Source organism: Humulus lupulus, chromosome 2, assembly GCF_963169125.1.
Source record: "Humulus lupulus chromosome 2, drHumLupu1.1, whole genome shotgun sequence".
Classification (NCBI taxonomy): Eukaryota; Viridiplantae; Streptophyta; class Magnoliopsida; order Rosales; family Cannabaceae; genus Humulus; species Humulus lupulus.
The window spans coordinates 27,110,897-27,136,200 of NC_084794.1; the positions used below are offsets into that span (position 1 = coordinate 27,110,897).

The 25,304-nt window shown below is 35.9% G+C and overlaps 1 pseudogene; it reads right to left on the minus strand.

Moving 5' to 3' along the window:
* Positions 1–530: 530 nt before the first annotated feature.
* On the minus strand, positions 531–13,461 carry LOC133814068 (S-type anion channel SLAH4-like; annotated as a pseudogene).
* Positions 13,462–25,304: the final 11,843 nt, after the last annotated feature.

Sequence of the window (25,304 nt, forward strand, 5' to 3'; positions counted from 1 at the left end):
CATAGGGTATACTGGCGTACACTTCAACACATGCAATAAGAGCACGAGCAAAGATATTTGTTTTTAGGCTGACTTGTAAATTTTTGAAGTCCAAAAAGGCCATTAAGCTAACTTGTTTGACAAAGCTTAAGTAACTTGGAATTTTTTTAAAATTTTAAATTAGAAGCAGATATTCGTGTGCCAATAAACCTTATGCTCATAAAATGTTAGAGCAATAAGAGTGTGAGAAAGTATACATAGTATGGACTTATGAAATGTCTAGAATTTCTAAGTTAGAAAACTAAGTACTCATGCGAAAATATAAGGCATACATCAGAGTGAATTTGCTATTCACAAAAAACTTATAATGTTTTAAGTCTAAAAAGACTTAGAATGTTTCAAGTTAGCCAAGAAAAAGTAAAGTATAAATGCCATCAGCTCGGCCATACGAACAAGAGTACATAATAAAATACAAAACAAAAGTCTACTAGAGAGCTGGTCGGATGACAACTTGTTTGGTCGGATGGAGGCCTCTCTGGTCGGATGAGAGATCATTGGTCGTCTCTGGTAGGTTGATCAACCCCTTCCTCAGCATCAGCTGCTCCTTTCGTTCGGAAAGACAGTGTGGGGGAAACAGATGTAGTGCCGATAGGATTAGCTGCTTCCTCGACAACCTTTGCCTCACATTTTGCAAGCTCCACCGCCTTGACCTCCTCTGTGAAAAAGTCAAGGTTGAGAGGTTTGTTCAGCTTCCACACCTGGTAAAAGCAGTTGAAGCAGATTTCTTCATAGCGAACTAGATCGGCTTCTTTCTCCCGCCTTAGCTCTTCATTCTCGTGAGTCAACTCCTCATTCTAACAAGTCAGTTTCTCCAGCTGATCGGTCAATGACTTATTGGTTTGAACTTGTTGTTGACTCTCATCAGATAGTCTCCTAAGAGACTCATCTCGCTCAGCTACTATCTCCTCTGACCGCTCCAACTGGGATTTAAGATCCTTTTCTGAAGAAGTCAGAGTATCCACCTTAGCTTGGGCCTCCTCTAGTTGATCATTTAAGACCTTGATCAACTCCTTGTAGTCTACTGCTCGGTGTTGAGCATGACTGATGGTGATGAGCATCTGTAGGAAAGACAAGAGGTTACTACAAGTATAAATATAAATAATAAACTGTTTTGTGATAAAATACTTACATTCGCCAAATGAGCAAGCCCTCTATGTAAGATGACATCAACGCTAAGTCAAGGAAAGGATTCAAAGCTTTGAATTTTTGAAGCGTCATGAAGAGTCTGATCAACCACTTTCTTCCCAATAGTACCAGCAGTGCGAAGTGCCTCACTCAGGCCAGTTGGGTGAGTGGCGGTTAGGCTCGCAGAGGGAGGAAGCGAGGAAGGGGTCAGCTACGGGATTGCAACCGACCCCTCGGGTTGTCTCCCTTGGCTGGACAGTACTGTCCTCGGGACTTTTCTCGGAGGGGTGGAGCCACTTCCTTCTCCGGACTTCCTCTTCGGGGCAGGAGGGGCGTTGAAATGCCTAAACATCTCTGAATCTGCAAAAGAGAAAGTACAAGATTTGTTAGTAATAAAAAATAATAAAGCAATGTGTGGATAAGTACATTACTACTACTAGGCAGTTCTATTAATCCCATATGACCAAGTTAACAAACATATCACTATGACTACTAGACCTGAGTTGAGGATTTGGTTGAGGAAGTCGTCCTCGTCGTCGGATGATGAGCTCAAGTCCCTCTCAAGCTGGATGGCCTTCCCCTTCCCAGGCTGTGTGGGAATAGAAGGTCTGCGCTGGTCCTCTGGCTGGGGCTCCCTAATGATGAGATCGCCTGGTCTACGAGAGTGAAGAGATGGTCCAGGAGAGAACTAATCGGTCACTACCTCAGTGCTGGCGTTGGACTGATCAGTTGCATTATTTTCCTCAGTAGTCCTCTCCACTGTGATGTTCTGGTTACTTGGTAGCAGGCCCACCATCTGAAGATTGTCCACAGTAACCAAAATTTTCACATCCATCTCCTCGATGCAGATGTTGGCCAACTCCTCTGCTCGGCCAAACATTTCTTTTGTGGGCAAGGGTTGCTAGAATGGACCTGCATGCATAAAAGCCAGGTTGTTGGCTTTGATGTCCGACGTGAGAAAATACTCTGTGTAGTATTTCCCAGGATTCGACTTGTGAGCAATGCCATATAGGTATTTAACCCCTTTATGCCTATGAAAGAGGTGGAAAAAACATGTGTTCTTATGGCTCGGGTTGGTTCTAAAGTCGAATAGGTAGTGTATTTCGTGAGGAGTAGGTTCATCCCAGCCTTGCATGAAGTAAAGAATGAACAGGGCAGACAATGCCTGAATCCCGTTAGGAGCGATCTGGAAGGGAGAAACGTTGAAATAATCCGCTACTGACCGGAAGAAGGGGTGTAGCGGGATAGTAGTTCCTGCATATATATGGTGCCTAGACCAGGCACATTAAGGTCCGCCAGGCCTGTTAGTCCTCTGATGGGGGCGCGGACATATCGCATTCACCCCTCTCAAGCCCAAGGCTTGGATGTGTTTGTCAAACATCCCAGGGTTGAGTTTCGTAGGCTTGGCGGTAAACCAAGAAGGTGTTTCTTCTCCTTCCTTCCTTGGTTTTTGGATAGCCAGATGCTGGATCTCGGTAGCAAATTTCTGGGTAATTTTTCTCTGAGGCTTATTTGGTTTTGGCGTCTGGCGGGGTGGTCTCAAAGAAGCTACAGTGCGGACCTCACTGCGTTCCACCACTTTCTGTACCACTTTGCGGGCTACTTAAGGATCCTAGTCCTGCGGGAGTCTATTGGACTTCTTTACCCTCATTGTCGACTGTTCAGCTTGATGAAGGAACTGCTCTTCGTGAAGAAAGTATAAAGCTGAACGGGGGAGGATCTTCTTAAAGCGGCGGAGGCGATCCTCAGGAGCGCGACTGTTAGGAGACTTTGACGAGGAGTCGCTGCTTTGAGGGGTGCCGATCGACTGCGGCACGAACGTATCAGAAATCGTGTGGTTGTCACCCCCTATAGTCGAAGCGATTCATCTTCAAAAAATAAAAATGGGGAGGTGAGTAACCATACAAATATAAATCGACAGAGCAGTGTTTATTTTTTCTACTTAGAAAATATTTATCTAAGTAGTAAAATTTGGCATGCACGAAGAAAAAATAATTTTAGTGCTTAAAAGTGCCTAAAAAGTGCTTAAAGTGCCTAAAGCATGGTGTTCGAGTGCGCCGTGTGTGCGTGTCTGGGTAGCTGTTCGAGGAGCTGGGCGGTGCATCCGAGTGGATGCTGAGGCGTCCGAGGGGGCTGGGCGATGCATCTGAGCGGATGCTGAGGCGTCCGAGGGGCCAGTGGTGCGTCCGAGCAACCGTGCCAGTCCGAGGGGCTGCGTCTAGGTCTAAGGAGCAGCTTGCGTCCGAGCGAATGGTCCAGCGTCCGAGTAGCTCACCTGGTCTGAGGGTGCGTGTCCGAGGGGTTTTGAGGGACCTAGTCTGAGCAGCTCGCCTGGTCCGAGGGTGCGTGTCCGAGGGGTGCCGAACCTAGTCCGAGCAGTGAGCCCCTAATCCGAGTAGTGAGGCTCTAGTCCGAGCCCAAGGCGAGGCATCCGATCGGACTAAAGCCTTCAAAATGCAAAGAGAAATGGCCAATCAGCCATACCCCTTACCACAACCCTAATCCTATGCCGAAAAACAAAATCCCTAAATCCCTAGGACATAAACACCATTTCTCATCCAAAACACACAACCACAAGATCAAAATGGGGAATTTGTAAAGTTTCAAATGTTCTAGAGACCACATTCATATTATCAAATACTCATAAACACATACATGCAATTTAGGTTGAAAAACTCATTTTTCTTTAAATTTCTATGAAATTGAAGGTAAAATTGAATTACCCATAACCTAAACAACATCAAAACAACCACTAAATACATTGCATCTCTAAGATTCACAGATAGATTCAAGGGGAAATTTTCCAAGGGGGTTTCGGCCAACACACTCATATTTTCATGGAATTTTGAAAAAAATAACAACACAAGTGGAGATGAAGGAGAAGACTTACCCAATCTTGAAGAGACCTTGGATTTTCTTGGAGAATGCTTGAAGAAATAAAAGCTCCTCCTTGAAGACCCTTGAACTTTCGACCAAAAGAAGAGAGGTTGTGGATTTCGGCCAAAGAAAGAAAGAGAGAGAAGATGAGAATTTTTTTATTTTTTGCTTTCTTGTGTGTGTGGAAGTATGGGAGTGTAAGGGTCTATTTAAAGGAAAAAAGTGGGAATTGCCACTTATTTTTAGACTCTTGGAATTCCTTAGATATTTTTTCTCCCCACGATTATGAGCAGTTAATTGCAGTGATCGTGGTCTGCTATGGAGTCATGGTCTGTTTTATGGGCGGGAAGATGAACAGTTGGATTTTTTTTTAATTATGCCGTTAGCTGTGGAGAAAAAAGTTTATTATGTGAGAACATCATATAATAAACTTGGGGGCAAATGTTCTCCCCAAAATTTGAAAACGATAACGTGGCAATAGAAATGACAAATGGCAAGGAATGGTTGGGTGATTTGGCTTAGGAGTGCCCCGGTAGACCAGTGAAGAATGTTAACTGGCCAGTCAAGTGTCATGACTGACCAGGCATGACCTTGTCCGACCAGTCACATGTTTATCTGCCCAGGCATGACCTTGTCCGACTAGTCACATGTTTATCTCCCCAGGCATGACCTTGGCCGACCAGGCATGGTCTTGGCTAACCAGGCATGACCTTGGCCGACCGGTCATGACCATGTCCGACCAGCCAAGTGCATGTCTGCCCAACCAAGTGCATGTCTGCCCAGTCAGGTGCGTGTCCGCCCAGTGAAGGTTTGGCCGACCAGCCTGAATGTGATATGGATCGACTAGACAGAGCAGGGCTACACAAGAGATCCCAGAAACGGCTTCAACAAGAATCGGTCTTGGCTTGCGCGGGAATCTCTCAGTTTATCCCATGAATATAGTATATTGTTATATTTTGAATATTATTGTAAATTAAATATAATGAGAATAACAAAATATCCCGATTATGGGGGACATCATCTATACGATCCTAAGCCTATAAATACAAGGCTTATGGCATCATAAAAAGGACTTTGGAACTTTTTCGAATTCTAATTTTCTAGAAAGAGAGTACTTGTTTCTTGAGAGAATTCTTGTACTCTTGTAATCTGCACTGAAGACACTCAGCTGACTCAGGTTCATCTGATCTTGAGTGCAGATCTATAATCACAACTCTAAGTGGATTAGGCTATTACCAACACATTGAGGCTGAACCACTATAAAAATCGTCTGTGTCGTTTATTTCTCTTGAAGGTTTTTGTCGTTTGGATGTCTACATGTCGTTGGCCAAAAACACGGTCAACATGTTTTCAAAGAATAAAACTAAGTAATTTATATGCAATTGGTTTCACAAAACAAATCATATAAACATATAGGACAATCCTAATAATCATGTTTCTACCAATGAGATGCATGATAATGACTGTGTGGGTTTTTTATGTATGGCACAAAATGCATGAATATATTATCAATCTCATAAAAACAATTATTTAAATAAATAAACAATAAATTTTGAACCGAGTGCTTTTGGGTATTTCTAATTTTACAACCTCCTTATAAAATTAAAAAAAACGCCTTGATCTCCATCGGGCTTTTTCACTTTACTTTCGATAGGATATGTGTCGTTGGTCCAGAATAATAATAAGAAAACAATTTTCTAATTATCTTGATTAATTAAAACAAAACTTTTAAATAATCATTATTTTATTTTCCACTAATTAAAACAACTTTTTAATTAAAACAGAAATTAAATTTAATTAAAATCTGTTATTTTAAATAATAAATTTTTATATAAGATATTCAAAAAAGTTTGTTAGGATAACAAAATTATCTAATTATTTAAATATCAAATTTCTAACAAATAGGATATTTAACAATTTTTTAAAAAATAAAATAAATAACAAATTAATTTCAGAAAAAAAAAATTCTGGACCAGTAAGACGGGGACATGTGGCACTTGAAGGTGCTGTCGGGGCCCACTGTACGGAACCGTACGAACGTCCGTACGACGTCCCCAGCAGCAGCTCGGGGGAACGGTGGCTGAATTCTTAATCCCGGGCTTCGTTTTGACTTTGTGTGATCAGAATTACAATTTTATGATTTCAAAAGCCAAATAAAATTTCATAAATCCTATGCCCCTTAATGGCTTACACAATGATCTAATCATGAACAAATCCTAACCCAAAAACACCATACAATTAACGATTCAACATTCCCATGCATTCAATCATTTTAAGCCATCCATTCATTCATCATAAATAAATAAATGCATAAAACTAAACTCACACATATTCAATATATATGTGTGTGTGAAGATGGTTCTGGTACTATTTGTTGAGTTTTATAGATCAAATAAGAGATTATACGCAGCGGAACAACAATCAAAATTGTTAATTTAACCCCACAAGATTTCTAGATCTACTTCTTCACATACATATATATATATATTGAATCAAATAGATGAATAGAAAATTACCTCAAGTCCTTCTTTGTTGCCATCTTTTTGTACGGAAAAATTCCTTGAGATCTCACACTAGGATCTTCCAAAATGTTCTAACACACAAAGAACGAGTGTGGGCTCGTTATACAAAACAATAGGCAAAATCTATATATCAGATGTTCTCAACACATGAGATCTGATAAAGTTTGGACCTAAATTTATGAAGAACAGTGACGTATGCTTATAGCACTATTCTCTTTCTTTCAGGGAGATTTCACGATATGTTTTCTACCACTGAAAAATATCGCTCTGAAAAACTGATCTCCTATATTTAATATATCCAAATATATTAAAAATACATAATATTAGTTATTTTAAACAATTTAAAAAATAATTAATCAGTTATCAAATTTTTGTTTAAATAATAATATTTTCATCATATTAAAATATCTCATTATTTATTTAACATTTAAATAACTAAAATTGTTGAACCAAGATCCTTCTAGAACCTTCTTGTGCTACACGCCCACCTCATGCCAGGGAGGGCATGTGATTTTTCTCAATTTTCATTATTATTTAAATACCAAAAAATCCAAAAAATTAATTAATTCAAAATTAATTATTTTATTTTAAATCAAATAATTAATTAATTTTCAATTACTTAATTACACATAATTATACAATAATTATGTTTAGTGCATAGAAAAATATTTTACTTATAAAATAAGTCATTTTGCCCATTTTTGTATTTATCTTTGTCAGTGTTGGTTTGAGCCATTTCGGGGACCATTGACCTATAACATTAAGCTCCAATAAATTAAAACTAAATAATCAAACTCTTTAATCATTATAGTTAATTTATTAATTCTGATATTTCTCCACAATAAATTCATAATTTAACTCTTTATGTTATAGATATACTTTTACTGAAATCTTATTTTAAGCTGTCCATTGATATAACCATCTTACAATAGTTCAACCGTCTAATTAATTAGTTCATAAATCAGAATGGAAGAATTACCATTTTACCTTTCTAATTTACTTCTTATTCCTTAAGTACCATTAATTCACTAGTGAACAATTAATCTATAATCTAATTATAGATTTGAGCTCAAAATCATTCAGTTCCAGAATTAACCCTTAAGGGAATCAATATACGATCCGTTAGGAAAGATTAGATTATGTATTGTAGATACATGTTCCCAGCCATCCATGATATTAAATCTCCAAAACAAAAGTCATTAGCCTCATTCTATGAAGACACCTTAACGAATGAATCAAAAGATTTAATAAACATAAACAGGAGTTCATGAACACTCAGGATTTAGGTTGATCTATAAATGATCATCAGTTATGATATGAATTACAAGTCTTTATTATTAAATAGTTTTGGATAAAGACTTTTATTCATATCGGTCTCTGTCATATATAATCATATTATATAAAGCACATTTACCGAGATGTCTTACCACATCAATAATCAGAATCTAGATTATTTGTATCGACATGATACTCAGTAAACCGTACTTACAACCCCAATTAAAGAATTCCATAACTTCAATTTGTTGTTGACTATTTTTATTCATTCATGTGATCTTAATTCTCTCGTACTAATACGAGATCACATCCTCAATAATGAATATGGAATTTTTATGATATTTACAAAAATTATTCAAACAATAATTTAATAATCTTAATATAACAATAATAGACCATTGTATTTATTTATTCATTGAAATAATAAATGTCTTTTACATGCTTTTAGGACATACTCCTAACAGTTAAATGGTTTGTCGCTTATACATGTAAGATCAATTTTTGATCACTCGTACAAACACAAATTTTTTTCTATTTTTTACGAGAAATAAAAGGGACTGTGCGCAACCTGTTATTCTTGCCAATTATTATATTTATTACAAGTGTTTGCTCATTACGTGTGTTGTTTTGCTATATTATCATTGATTGTTTATAAATATGCGAGCAATAATGTTCGAACAAGTATTGGTGAATGGTAAGTGGCCGAGAACCTTGAACTCCTCCATCACTTGGGGGGCATATAAGATACTAAGCGATAAAAGCATATTGTATACGTATGTAAACACCCGAGCAAAATAAGGGAAAGCATACCAGAAAATGTTATAATAACAATTGTTATATCAAAATGAAATATAGTTACACCGCGAGCAATAACTGCTCGGATGTAATTAGAAATATTAATAGTAAAGAAAACTTCCTTAGGCAGCAAATTGTCTTAACACCACGAACAATCTGTTTAGGTATTCTAGTTACATATAACAAATTAGGACTATTGTGCAGCTCTGGGGGGGGGGGGAGGGAGGGTCCTGCTGAGGTTGCTGGTCGACGGTTGTTCCACTTTCTTCTTCTTCGGCTCTGTCAACGCCTATCGCCAAGGAAATTTCAGGAGACTCTGAGGCATTCTTCTCCTCCTCCAAGCGAGCCGCACACCGAGCAAGTTCGGCTTGTTTTACCTGCTCGGGAAGGCAATCAAAGTTCGCACCTTGATTATTCTTCCAAAACATGTAAAAGCAATTTAAGGTGGCTCCTTAGAGCCTCTCCAAGTAACTTGCATTCTGCTCTTTGAGCAACTTAACCCGATCCTCCAGTCTGGTGGCCTCCTTCATGCTTGCGACCATATCTTCTTGCAATTTGACTGCCTCCTTATAGTTAGTCTCAGAAGCTTCCTTGAATTTGTCCTTGGCCACAACATCCTTAGACAAGTCTTCTTTGCTCTTCTTTAACTCCTAAGTAAAAACAACAACTTTGTCCTCAACCACTTTGAATTTGTCATTGGTTGCTTTGATTTTGTGCTCAATTGCTTTGACTTTGGCCTCCAACGCCTTAGCATTTTCCTCCCATGTGTGGATCTCCTCAGCATATTTTCGAGCTGATCTCCTCGACACGGCACCAACCGTTATTCACGGTCAGAAGACCCTATGAGCAGTGAAGAGATGAAGCTGTCAAAGTTAATAAAAGGAAATGTTGTTCGATTTTAATAAAATAAAGAAAAAAAAACTTACTATGATTACTTTGTTGAACCCACGAGCAAGGACCTGCTCGGGTCTCAGTGAAGGGAGGGAAGAAAAGGCCTCTTAGCTGTGGTGGTGCTTTGCAACCTTCTAGATTTGATCAATTGTTGAGCAAGAAGCGTTGCTCAACAATTCTGTTACCAAGGATTCTCCCACCTGTTCGGTGGATGACTCAGTGCGAGGAGGAGAAGGATGAGTGGTTGTCCTAGAAGGAGTAGGAGCTGGAGGGTCTGCTGGTCGAGCCTTTTTTCTTAGAGGTTCCCCACTGGCATTTCCAATATCTTTACTGCTTGTTTTATTCGAGCTCGTAGATTTTCCCCAGGAGGCATAAATATTGAATGCGGCGTTGCTTTGCACGACTACAAGAAAAACAAGAACGAGCAGATATGTCAAGAAATAGTTCTCCATAATGAGAAAACAAATCAAAAGAAATTGATGAAAATATATAAGTTTTTAATAATTTTAAATCATTTTAATTAATTTTAATAAAACATTTATAAAAATGCAACTTTTTGAAAACATTGAGTAAATAAATAAAAAATAATGAAAAACTTACCTCCCTAGCAGCAATCGTCAATGGTGGAAAGGGAGATAGGCGTAGGGGATGGGAGAAAGAGAGGGAAAAGCGTTTGTGGGGTCAGATTAAAAAAATTTGGGCTGAAAAACCTAGTGTCTGGCGTCCCTCTCGTAGCACTGGCTTCTCTCCCGAAGAAACCCTCGTCCAAAATGAGATAAAGGTTTGGAGGCTCTAATATATAATAATATTAGAGACGACATGTGTTGCCGCTAATGTGCACACATTTCATTGCTAAAAGCTTGCCACATTAAAATTTATTAGCGGCGAGATTTTTTTATTCGCTATTAATAGTCTACAAAAAAAAAATGGAAAAATTCCCAGTTTTTAAAGTCAATCTTTTTTTAAATTATTAGCAGCTATAGGTGTCACACCGCTAATATTATAATGTGTGGCTGCTGTTAATGGCATTATAAGAGCAAGTCCAAAGTTTGTTGCTAAATTGAATGCTTGTTGACTTTCAACTCAATGCATTAACCAATAAAAAAAAAAAAAAAAAAAATTGAAGGCAACATTGCCACTGATGGGCAACGTTGCCAATTTTATTACATTAATTGTTTCTCCACCTCAGCTTCCAATCCCTCTGACATCTCCGACAAGTATTTAGGCAAAGCAACTCTCATTAGAATTGGCTAAGAGGCAACTTTACTTGGGGGTTAAAAAGTTATTTCTTGGAGTGATCTACCAGTACTTGTGCTTGACCTTTTACTATTACTAGTACTAGAACGTGATGTATCGGGTAACAAAATGTTTGAATTAACTGCGGTGACTGCTATTAAGACCACACAAACCAACACTGACAGTGCTGAAACTACCATCAATGTGTATGCTATCCCACCCTTAACTTCCTCTGCATACTTTATTGCAGCTAATGCCAAAAAAGTCAACGGAAAAGAGTAAGCCCACCATGCCACGTGGAACTTCTTCATCGATTTCCTGAACAATCCTTGTCTTGCAGCCTAATTAATTTAAACATAATTAGGGAGGCTTATTACATACTAAAATACAAATTTATGTACGTAACCATAGTATTATTAGTTACGACTAAGACTCACTTCCCCTTGAACAAAAAAAGCATAGTATTATTTGTTATATTTGACTCTTTTTTTTAGTCCACTTGAACATGATCGAGAACATGATGTGGGCGTTAAATAGTAGTGTAGTTACTTTGACAAACCAAAAACTAGAAAAGCAAAGCATATATCACAGTTCAAATTGTTTTCGTCTATAAAAATGAGTATTATATTAGGAACTTTAGTGCAACATGTTGACACAAAATATTTCCGTATCCAACAAGTACGACTTTTTGTAGCTGAAGAAGAACATTATCTTTTTTTTCGTTTTCTTTTATTTATTTATTCATGTTCAGTTTATTCTGTAATATTTTTTTAGAATAAATATTAGTTTTGCCTTCTGAACTATGATTATTGTATGATCGTGCCCCTGAATAATTTGCGATGTTAAAAATTCCCCTGAACTATGCACGTTATTAAAATATGAGACTTCTGTTAGATTTCGTCATATGTGGCTAACAGATTGATGACGTAGCATACTGTCTTGTTGATGTGGCAGTGTCATGTGTAGAATAATTATCAATTTTGCACCCCGAACTTTGACCATTACCAAATTATACCCCTTTTATAAAAATATATATTTTTTCTTAAATATAATAATTAAATCCTTAATAAATAAAAAATTTTAATTATCAACAAATAACACTTTTTTACTTTTTCTTAAACAATATTAATTAAAACTATTTTAGAATGAACATTTAAAATAAATATTAAAACAAAGAAAAAACTTTTAATTAAAGAGGTGGACAAAAGACTTAAATAAATAAATGCAAATTTTTATTTAAGAGGAGGACAAAGGGGAAAATTTTTGTTTTAGGATTTATTTTTTAATTTTTATATTAACATATATATTGTAAAATAAAAGAAAAGGTAAAAAAAATTATTTGCTATTAATTAGATTTTTATTTTTTGAGTATGTGAATTTTATTTAATTAATTTGAAACTTTTAGTATTGATTATTTTCTTAATCTTTTAAAATGATTTTTTTTTATTTTTAAGGATTTAATTATCAATTTAAAAAAAAATTAGTCTTAATAAAAAGGGTACAATTTGGTAGTGGTCAAAGTGCGGGGGGCAAAATTTCTAATTATTCTACACATGACACTGCCACATCAAGAGACAAAATGCTACATCATCAATCTGTTAGCCACCTAGGACGAAATCAAACAGAAGTCTCATATTTCAGTAACGTGTATAGTTCGGGGGGAATTTCTAACATCGCAAATCATTCGAGGGGCACGATCATACAATGATCATAGTTCGGGGGACAAAAATGTTATTTATTCTATTTTATAATTATTGAATTTTACAACGTTAATATTAAGTGGTTAAAATAAAAATAAAAAACTCTTACCAAGGACATGAAAAGGAAGAGTCGAGAGGAAGAACAACATCTTAGAGGCAATGTCAAACTTGCCATTAATGGAGTACCAAGCTAAGCTTGCCACGCTTGGAGCTCCAATGAACAAGAAAAACACCGGTCTCAGCATCGCTTAGAGGGTATTTTTGCAGGATAATCTTTGAGAAAGCGTAACAAAAAACACAAAATAATGCACCATACCCAACGAAAACATGCAAATCACACTCTCCTTCCATCCCATCTCTGTCGCCGCCCGAGCTGCCACCATGTTCCCGATCATCGACAGCTGACTTGTTGGGTTAGTCACTGTCGCTAAAAACCACTTCCCCTTGGTGAGCCACTGGCCGTAGATCTTAAAGTCGAGAACCACAATCGAGACGACAAAAACCCACCAAGACACTTTGTAGTAAAGCGTCTTGGGCGTGACGAACAGTGAGGATTGAAGTAGGAGAAGAGATGAGATCCATGGAACGAAGAGGTAGTTTACTCCCACTTGATGAAGGAACTCGACCTTAACCATTTGGAAGTGCAGAAAACATCTGAGGATGAAGAGAATGGACTATAAGACCAACGTGAACAAAGCTAAGGACCATAAGAAGTTAAAGGTCGTCGGGGCCACTTGGCGAAACACACGTCGTAAAGAGTGAACGTCATCGTTTGGCTCCACTAAGACTTTCCATAGCAATGCTTGGCTGCTGAGTGACATGCTTATCCGGAAGTAACCAGCGTGAAACTTGGTTAATATCAAAGATAATATGTTATCACTACAAGAAAAAGACTCTACAACAACGACATCTATTGCGACGACTCAAAAGTCATCGCTGTATGTAGTCGAAATCCCCGATTTTTTTAATTTATTAAAATAAATAAGCTACAGCGATGACATGTCATCGTTGTAGGGTCATCAGCAACACATGAACAAACAACACACGAACATACCCTCATAATTCCTGGTACCCTACAGCGATGACATGTCGTTGTTGTAGCTTATTAATTTGGAGGGCTTGTTCGCGTGTTGTTGACGACCCTACATGTCGTCGCTGTAGAGTCATCGTCAGAAAAAGAGGGAAATATATTTGTCTATAGTGACGACATGTCGTCGCTGTAGGATACGGAGGGAACTTAACCGCCAAAAGTTGATTTCCATTTTTCACTCCCTATAGCGACGAGTCATCGCTATAGAGTTTAATGTAATCCATTGAGAAATTAAATTTTTAGTCTATAACGATAACATGTGGTCACAATAGGGTCAAAAAAAATGGAGGGAAAGTGGACCACCAAAAATTTCAGTCAAATTTTCACTTCCTTTAGCGACGACATGTCGTTGCTATAGACTAGACGCGTAGCAAACGAAATGATTCCTGTACTATTCCCTTATCTATAACGATGACATGTTGTCGCTGTAGGGTCTCACTGTTTGAGTGAAACAGTGGGTTTGATATCATCGATGACATCCTTATACTCGTCGTCGCTATAGAGTTTGTCGATATAACTCCCCAAAACGAGCCTTCTTTTTCATTTTCTGCACAAAATTTATGCAAAAACCAGCGACCCATTGTTGGAAAACTGTCCCCCACCATCGATCCAAAGTGTTTCAAGCCGATTTGTTGCCATTTCTTCCTTGTTTTGGTCATCTAATCCCATTTTCTTTGTATTTTATGGTTCAAAATGTATTTTTTTTTTGTTAGTATATGTGTGTATTTTGTGTTTGGTATAAATGAATTTTTGAAATTTTGTGGGTTAGTTTTATTTATTTTTATTTTTTTGCAGATTACTTGTGCCTAGCCCGAGCCTTGGGGTTGAATTATTGGCATTAGTTGGACAATGCTCTAGTCTGACTTTTGGGTATTGTTTTTAAGTTTTTATTATTGGTTAAGTGTTATATTAAGTTTTCAATTGTGTAATTTGTTATTTTATATTGTGTTGAATTTTGTTTTTTGAGTTAGATTTGTATATTTGTTAATTTAATTATATTTGTATTTTTTAGGGATAGATTGTAAATATATTTATTAATTTGATTTAATTAAATATTATGCTATAAAAAAATGCATATGATAGGTTAACATGTAAGGTGATATAGTTTTTTTTTTATTAATATATATGTTTATTTTTTATGCGTATATAAATATGAATATGTATGTATATGTACATAAATATGAATATGTTTATATGATTTAATGTGATTATGAATATTAGAATTTAATAAAAAATAGTTTATTAGGTTAGATAAATCTAATTAAATATTTATATAATATGATTTATGTTGTTGATATGAGATTTAAATATTTATATTCAATTATATGTATATGTTCTGGGACTAGTTTTATATATTTTATGCATATTTTAATTTTTGAGATAGGTTAGATTATAATCCTTGTGCTGCCGAAATTTTAGTAGATTTTAACGTAATTAATAAAAATTTTATAAAGTAAAAAAAGTAGAATAAAAATTTATAATAAAGTAATTAATATAGTCAACTTTACTCTTGAAATTTTATTAAAATAAAAAGTAGAAAATAAATTAATAATTTTATGATTATTAAATAAATTAAAATAATATTTAAAGGTAAATTAATAAGATTATAATTACATATTTATTTATTTAATGAATTTAATAATATATTCATAAAATTTGTTAATATATATTCATAAAATTTAATAATTTAATCATAAGATTCAATAAGATTTCATAATTTACTTTAAAAAATTAGTGTTTTGGTGATAAAAAAATTAGTAGCAAATAAATTTACTTTTTTTTTTTTATGATTATCACATTGTGATAATTTATTTTCCACTTGAATCAGTTATGACGATTGACATGAGTTGGATAACTAATAGACGACGTAACACTGATGAGTTTTTGAATGATCTTCAAGTATTTATACAAATGGCCAAGAATCATGTGAATGTTTCGGAAGAAGTCAGATGCTCATGCGTTCAGTGTGTCAATATGCTGAATCAAAAATTGGATGTGGTGGAGGCTCACATACATAGATATGAGTTTCTACAATGATACGTGAAGTGGACATAACACGATGAAGTTGATATGCCTCCAGTAGTAGACGGCAGGGCTCCAGTGATGAGATGATTGATATAATCAATGATGTTATTGGTGAACAAGACACTAACAAAGAAGGCATAAATGAAGAAATTTCAGACGATGGTGGCAATAGTGCAGAGAATCAATTTGATGACATGTTGCAAGAGGTCGAAGCTGAGTTATACCCAGGTTGTACTTGATTGTCTTCCTTGAACTTCTTGGCGAAGATGATGCACATGAAGGTTATGAATACATGGACAAATAGTTCCTTTGATGAACTTTTGAAGTTTATGAAATTTGCATTCCTGAAAGAGAATAAGATTCCGGGTTCATTTTATGAGTCTAAGAAAAAAAATGACGAAGTTAGGATTAGGTTATCAATCAATTCATGCTTGCAAGTACAACTGTTGTTTGTTCTAGAAGGAGAATTCCCAAGAGGTCAAATCAGAATGCATACTCCTACACTACTTGCATTGTTAACAGTGTGAAGTTTTTGGTACATAGTTGTGACGAAAGACGTACCACTCAAAATAGTGGATTTTTGGTGCAAGGAACCAATGATTTCACTATTTATGGCCAACTTTAGAATATTGTAGAGTTATGCTATTCCCATGGTTACTCGGTAGTATTGTTTCGATGCAAATGGTTCAACACTGATGCAAGCAAGGGTCGAAATGTGACTGAGAATAACATAACTAGTATCATGATTAATTTTGAATGGTACAAGAACGAGTAGCTTATTCTCACCACTCAAGTAAAATAGGTTTTCTACTTGGAAGATCCTGAAAGAAACAAAAATTGAAAGGTAGTAGAAGAAGTCAATCATCAAAAGATCTGGGATCATCCAAGTATCGATGATGATAACGAGGTTTATGTCGTTCATGATAGTACTTCATCAAATTTTGTACTCATTGCGGAATTAGGAGAGTTGGAGATTATGCATTTAGATCGACTTGGTCACACCATCATAATTGGGGAAACGTCTCGATTTGTTCCGGATGTGGATGATGATTTCATCAATGACGATGATGATGACGAAATTAGTGAAGATGATTTAGAAAGTACAGATGATGATGTAGGAATCGACATTGATGATGAATAATATTTTCTTATGCATATTCTTATTGTATGTTTAATGTGTATGTTTTAATTTCAAGACTTTTCAATCAACATATGACTTTTCTCAACAATGTTTGTTTTTAAATAGTTTCAAATGCATTGCCAAAATTATTTAAGTTATGTAATTAACCTCCAACTATAACTTTTTTTAAGTTAATAATTATTTAAACTATAAAGATATGTCTACTGTTGTTGCTCGTTCTCATGGCGGTGATGGAGCGGGTGATCCTCTTCTAGATCTTATGTGAGTTCCCACTTCCTGTGAGACAAGTAATATACTATAATCAGTTCATGTGTTTATCAATAAATGACAAATTGTTATTATTTTATTCAATTTAATTTTATTGTTTAATTGACATATGCAGCGGCTATCGCAAAGAGAAGAGGTCGGTTTCGATCCAAAAATTTCCAGCAGCTCGTCAAAGACACTAAAGGTCCGTTGGCTCTACCATTTGATCTAAAGGAGGGAACCTATAGAGCAGTTGGTGATTTTGGTATATTGTTCACGAGACTTATTGGTAACCTTATTGGTCACCATGTTCCGTTATATTATGACTCGTGACAGAGTGTTCCTGTAATGCCCCGAATTTCCTAATAAGGGTTAGGACCTTGATTAGGAGGCCGGGAGGGCCATAATTGAATTATGATGCTATTTAATGATCATATGCGTGTTTATGTGAATTATATTATTATATGATGATAAATGCATGCATATGGGAGTATTTATAATTATAGGGGCATTTTGGCTGTTGGGGGCGTGATTGTGTATTTTCATGCATATGGGTGAATTATAAATAATACCACATTATATGTGGATTGATTCGAGCCATTCGGCATGAGACGATCATGAAATGCAAGTTTTTGGTCTAGTCATAACGAGATTAAGTTCGGGGCTAAGAGTGAGTCTCGGGGTAATTTGATGATTAGAACGTTGCCGGGAATTAAAGGGTAACAGGATGTGAATTATTGGTATTTGAGGATATTGAGAACAATGGAAATTGGAGGGTGTTAATTATAATTATCGAGATAGACGGGAAATGACGATTTTGCCCTTGGGAGTGTTTAGAAGCCTTTATTTGACCTAGGGGCAAAATAGTCTTTTCACCCCTAAGATATATATCAGCCCTTTGAGTTTAGAAGGCTATGGAATTGTTAAAAAATAGAGCATCAACAACCTCCTTTCTCTCCCTCACCCGTGCACCATTTTCCCTCTTTCTCCCTTTGGATTTTTGAAGCCAATTTGAAGGAATAAGCTAGGAAATCAAGGTTTGAGCTTAGGAACTTGATTCATCCATTGAAGGGAATTGAAAACCAAGCTTGAGGTAAGGAAACTCAGTCATGAAAGTCTTGTTATACCCTGTTTTCTTTTATGTTTCAGTTTGTGATTTCTTGGTGGTTAGTTGGAATTAATGGAAGTTTGATTGGTGTTTAACTTGGGTTTTGATGAGGGTGAGTTGTAGATGGAGTTTAGGGGTTGAATTGGGTGTTAGGTTGATGTTTGGGATTGGTTTGAAGGGTTGGTTTCAAGGAGAATGCAGGGGAAGAAATTCTGGTTTTTGCTGTTTTGCTTAATGTGCCGCGACATGGCTATGGTGAGCCGCGGCCTGTGTGTGTTTCTGGGGAGGTTTTTTCCTCTGTTTGAAGGTGAGCTGCGGCATGGCTAGGGAGGGCCGCAGCCCATAGAGGCAATTTTGGCCAGAAATGGGTTTTTGACTTGGGGATGCTAGCCTTAGGCCTCGGGGTCGATCCTACTACCCGGTTAAGTGTGGATTAATGTCTCGGAGGCTAGATATCGGTTTGGGAACCTATGTTGATCATTTTTATCGATGGTATCCTATATTTGGTTATGACTAGGTGACCGCTAAAGGACTAAAAGTTCATCGTTCTCAAGGGTCGTTCTCTTATTTGTTTTAGCTCGAATCCGAGGTAAGAAAACTACACCCTGTGTATATGTGACATGCATGTCTATTATTGGTGCATGTTGGATTGTTAAATATAATGCATATGATGCACGAGAAACATGTGATTAGGACATGCTTTATATATTAAGTATGATATTGTTCAGAGCTTGAGCCTCTGTGTTCGTGTATAGTCCTAATTGTACTAGTACATGTTAAGTATGCATGCTGAATACCCTGTTTATAGATATTGGATATGTGATATATGTTTGGTGGCATGGCTTACTTATATGTGGCACTGACTTACTAGTCAGAATCGGCAATGGTGTTAGATCCATCTGTGAAGCTGTGATTTACTAGTCAAGTTCACAATGGGTTGAACACTGGTCGTGTTTTACTGACCTAAGAGTCAGAAATGGCATAGCGTCATGAACGCCGAGCCAAATGAAGATTAGATCTAATCGATATCAACAAAGAATGACTCATATGGGGTATTAAAGCTGGACCGACCCTAAGGTCAATGAACTTATAAGCGCTTGTCTGGTCTAAGACCAGATATTCAGAGCCAGGGCATATGGCCCCGGTGACTGTTTGTCACATGGCTAGGGAACGCTGTTCCAAGGTTATGACTCTATGGTCATGGGGGAAAGGTTATGTTGGTGACTATTCACCATACACCTATCCTGTTCAAACTTATGAAAGGTTCTCTTATGAGTTAAGCCCGAGTGACCCTAACGTCACATGGCTAGAGGGGGCTGTACCCACTTTTGTGACTGTTGCGACTGTAACCTATTTATTGGGGCTAAGAGTCCTAGATGATTATTATGATCATTGGTTGATGTGTTATACTCAACATTATGTGAATCTGTTGCCTGTTGGAGTAGGGCGTGTGCCTTATGATCCGATGACATGTTATAACTGTTCATGAGCATATTAAGTTTTCTTGCTGAGCTTCAGCTCACGGGTGCTATGTGGTGCAGGTAAAGACAAAAGAAAGTTGGACCATCATTGAGTTGGAGAGCTTAGGTGATGATGTGTACATATGTAGCTGCTCGTCCGCCACGACCGAGGTTTAAAGGGGAACTAGGGTTAAACCCTGTTTTTCCGCATAGAACGGCCTGTTGTAAATATTTTCCTGTAATAAACTCTGAAATTATATTTTCGGGATCCTAATGTATAGTTAAACGTTCTAATGAAACGTTCTATCTTAACCAAACTTGTTAATCCCTAAACCGCTAATCATACTTAGTTACACGATTTTGGCCAAATGACTCGTTAGTGAGTTTAGCACTATTTACAAGGCACACCGTAACGATCCCTGGAGTTGGGGCGTTACAGTTCCGGATGAGCACAAGATAGGATTGATGCGAAAGATTAAGGTAAATTTATCAATTTATTCACATGTAATGTTTTTTTTATATAATTTCAAAATTCTAACCATTTTAATTTTTTTTGAAGGAATTTTTTATTCTTCCCCGAGCTCTCCTTGAGTGGCGACTGATAAAGACTGGGATTAAGCGAGAGTTTCAGGATCACTACAAGGATAGAAAATGTCGCAAGAAAAAATACTTCGATGAACATGGAGGAGGGTATGGTGATATCGAAACAGCCTTAAATAATCCACCAGAGGACATGGACAACGAGAGTTGGCAGAAATTGGTTGACCTTTTCGCCACTCCACAATTCATGGCACGCTCAAAGGCAAATGCTGCCAACAGAGCAAAACAGAAGTATCGAAGTCTCCATGGATCGACCTCTTATGATTCTACTCGATTTAAGAAGGTAAATAAAAATATATAAATAATTTGAAATACTTTTAGTTATCTTAATAATAATTTCAATATTTAATTGATATTTTGTTAATTTTTTTTTTTTAAAAGATGAATCTTCAGACTAAGGAATTGCCCAGCATTATCGATACGTTCCATGACATACACGATTATCCGACACGTGGATGGGTGAACACGAATGCTAATGATGCATATGTAAGTAACTTTCTAAGTTTTGTATATATGATTATTCAATTATATTATGTATTTATTGTCTTGTTTATCAACTGCAGGATGCCTTGCACCAAGAAGTCCAGACACAATCCCAATCCCAATTTCAATATGAATCTTCAGCAGGAAGTGCCTCTGTTGATGAGACACAAGTCGTCTCAAAGGTACTTGGTCAACGTCGTAGCCATAACCGAGGTATTGGACGCAAGTTGAAGGGCACTAGTACCTTCGCCTCAGGCGCCACCAGTTTCTCTTCACAATCAGAGATATCACCATTTCCGCCAACCACAGTTGACCCTCTAATGGTACCAGCTGAGGTTTTCCAGTCTATGGTTCAACACTTGAGTCAAGCCATTATGACCCAAAACCACAACTTCCACCAAATGCAACAATTTATGCAAGCTACAAATCCGAACATCCAAGCTCCACAATTTCAGTGTGTCAACTTGGACATGAATATGATACAGTCCATGATGACGAACTTTCAAGCACAACAGCCACAGCAGCCACAACCACCACAACAGCAACCACCACAACCACCACAACAGCAACCACCACAACCCGACGATGATGATGACTTTGGAATTGGTTTAGATGACATTTAGTTTGATTATATTATTCTTTTGAACTTATTAATATTTTTTGTTGTTTTTATTTTATTTTATTTTGGAGACTATACTACTTATGTTTTGTTTTTTATATTTTGGAGACTATGGATATTGTTAAATTGGTTTTATTATTTAATTAATTAAATAAATTTATTTATTTTATTTATTTAATTAATATTTAATATTTTAAAATTAATATAATCATTTAATTTTTAAAAAAAAATTATATACCTACAGCGACGACATGTCGTCGTAGTAGGGTGCTCGCTGAACACGAAAATCTGAGATTTTGTGACCCTACGACGACGACATGTCATCGTTGAAGGCATATAAACCCACCCACTCTACAGCGACGACATATCGTCGCTGTAGATGTTGGCGATCGACGGACGTACAGCGACGACATGTGGTCGCTGTAGGAGTTTTTTCAATTCAAATTTTGTAACCACCTACAGCGACGACATGTCGTCGCAATATCCTAGTCCAACCGAAAAAATGGATTTCCTACTACCACCGACACTACTGCGACGACTGAGTTTTATGGTCGCTATAGGACGCTACACATACGGACCTACAACGACGTCGTTTTGGTGACGACTTCTTGATCTACATCGACGACAAAAGTCATCGTTGTAGAGTCTTTTTCTTTTTCTTGTAGTGTAGTCTTTTCTTAACATTATGAAGATTTTGAGGCTTTAATGTTGTGTCGATAATGACTTTGGGTGATTCAACGACAAGCTCAATCTGGATTTTTGAATGTGTTTGATCCATGTTTTAAGACGGTGGGTGGGTTTTGGTGTGATTAGTTTTTGGGTATGTATATATATATGTGTGCTTATAGGGAATGGTGGTGGATATATACAATATATCTGATTGGGTACGTAGTGAATAGTGATGACTGTCTCGGGAGTTAAAGGGAATAGTAAATGATAATGACCAAACCAAGGCGGCTGAGTTGGAAGAAGGTCAATAGATAGAACAAATGGCTAACCCTTTTGGAGTAACTTGTGCGTGGGATTACGGTAGGAGTGTTCATGACTGGTTTCGAATTCTTTACAGCTCATATTGATCAAGACTCTGGCTAGTGCGGAGGTGGGACCATATTTTTTTAGAATTTTCACATTAATGGTTCTTTTTCTTATGTGCTGTATATACTATATGGTCCATCTCATCAAGTTGTAAAATATATGGTTTAAAACCCTTTGTTATGGGGGTTAAATGATTTGGGAATGGGAATATCAAATGCAAACCATTGGTTTTTAGTTTAGATTTATGTTTGTATGTGAGCTCAACCTTTTGCTTTTGTTTGGATATTAAACCCTTCAAATATTTATCTTCTTCCAGCCCCTACGGAACACCCCATAAATTTAATATACTTTTATAAGAGGGTATATACTATTTTGGTCTCCTGAATTTATAGAAAATACCAAAGATGCCCTCCTGATTTTCATAGATATCAAAATAGTATTATCTATTTTGTTGTTCAAACCAAAATGATACCCCGACCTATTTTTAGTCAATATTATTTTTTTTAAAACACTTTTACCCGTTGCTTATGTATTTTAATAATAATTAAATTTATTTATAATTATTTAATAAATAAATAAACTTAGATAAAATGTAAATAATAATAAAACTTAAATAAATTTATATACTTTAAATAAATAATATTATAAATTTATTTATGTTAAAATCAATTATTAAGATATTACTTGATTTTATTTATTTTAAGTATTTATTTTATTCTCATTTTTTTATTTTTTTATTATTTCTGTAAGTTTATATGTTCTTAAAAATAAAGTTTAAGTATTATTATTAATTTATTAAGAGAATTAAAACTAATTTTAATTATAGAAAAATATATAGGTGAGGGTAAAAGGTTCTTGAAAAAATAAATTTAACTAAAAGAGGTCCAGGGTATTATTTTGGTATGAACAACAAAATAGAAGGTAATAACATTTTAGTATTTATGAAAATTGAGAGGTATATTTGGTATTTTGTATAAACTCATGGGACTAAAATGGTGTATTCCATTTATAAAATTTAGAAATATACTCATTTGGTACTTTATATATGTTTTAACAAAATATAGTTTTGGTACCCGATATTCTCGATAATAATCATCGGTACCCAATACTTTGAAAATCGGTATAAAATGATATCCTATATTCTCAATAATAGTCTTGGGTATCCTGTAATTTGAAACTTGGTATAAAATAGTATCATATTATTCCTGAGATCACCCATTTGTTACCTTGTAATTTGTGACCAAATTTAAGCTTAGGATATAATTTTATATCAATTTTCAAGCTATAAGACACCATATAGTTATACTAATTGCTAAGGAGTCTTAGTGGTGCCTAACACCACAAGGAGATGGCGTATCGTTATTGATGCAATTCAATATCGGGTCTCACATATTTGAATTTAATAAGTATTATGGAGTATCGCTAACCAATTATGAGTTGCCACCTCCTGTGGTGTTGGACACCTTAAAATATCAAATAGTAACATTTTATAGTTATTATCGAGAATATAGCAGGACACCAAAACTATATTTTATTAAAAATCAGAATACCAAATTAATAGGTATATTTCATTATAGATATATATATATATTAATTTTTTCTCTGCTTCATTCTGTTGTAAAAAATTTCATTAGTAAATCCAAGATCTAAACATCACCCTAAATAGAAAAAAATAAAAGTGATTCTAGTTTAGCACTACATCAGTCAATATTTTGATTCAGGGATCTATTTATTTATTATATGGTTTAAATTTTAGGTGGGTTTATATATTTATTTAATTTCAATTTTTGTTCTTGGGTTAAATTAAAATGTTTGTATAATTTTACAAGAATTTTTTAGATTATTAAAAATTTGAGGATTCCCACTCCGTGCATGCCTAAGAAGATTTACACATTAATTAAGCTCACTCAAACCCCTTTATGGCGAATAAAAAAGAAGTAAAATGCTAATTGGTCGATTACATTAGGTTTTACCTAAGGCCCAGAATGACAAATTGTCACTTGTCGTTTTATGTTAACATATGAAATTTTGATATATTTTTTATTTGTAGTGATACACGCATGTGCTGATCAAGATAAGACTGGTATTTCCTTTTTTTTTTTCTTTATTCTTTCTTTTATTTTTTGTCGAGAGGTTGATCAAAGTTTCATTTAAGAAACAAACCAAAGACTAAGTTCATTACAAATATTGATGAATAAGCAAAAATAGTAAATTATTCATCAAAGGGGCGAGCAAGCGGCAACACATTCAATAGACTGATAAAACAAGACACACATTATTCGTAATCACAGTTGTTAACAAGTATCATACTATCATAAATAGTAGGTAAACAAATAAAACAAGGATACTAACCCCGAAATTTTTAACAATAAAAAATCTAAAAATTTAGAACAAACAACCAAACTAAACCAGCAAAAATACAGAGCCAACAAAAACAAAAGTAATAGAAACTTTAGATCTAAAGCAAAACAAAATAAAACTTAGACTCTGATAGTAGATTTATGGAAGTAGATGAGCACACCAGCCACAAGCATTACTCTAATGGCATTGAAGAAGCCCCAAATCTAGGCCATGAAGAAGACGACGGAAAACCCACGAAACCAAGACCCAATACTCCAAATCTACATAGAGGGATGTCGTTGCACCACCCCATGCAAACATAGAACCCCACTCCCTCGCCATTATGTTGTCGAGACCCCACTGCCAAGATAGAAACCCAACCAAGACCAAGGGGGAGAGACCCATCGCAAAAGCCGACACTAAAGAAGAGCCCACCACCACCTCGCCCCACACCTGCAACAAAGAAACAAGCCTCCTCAAATGGAGCACCACCATCGATAAGGAAGCCGCTAGTGAGCTTCAGCCGAGAGAAAGAAGAGCAAAGGGAGAAACCCTAGAAGAGAAAGGGGCGGCTAAGAGTGCCCTAGGGAGAAGAAGTGATTGAAAGAGGTATTTCTTTATTCTTTCTAAATTGATAATACTTATTACAAATATTGTAAGGAAAAATGTCTAAGATCTTGTTTGGACTTTGAATTTT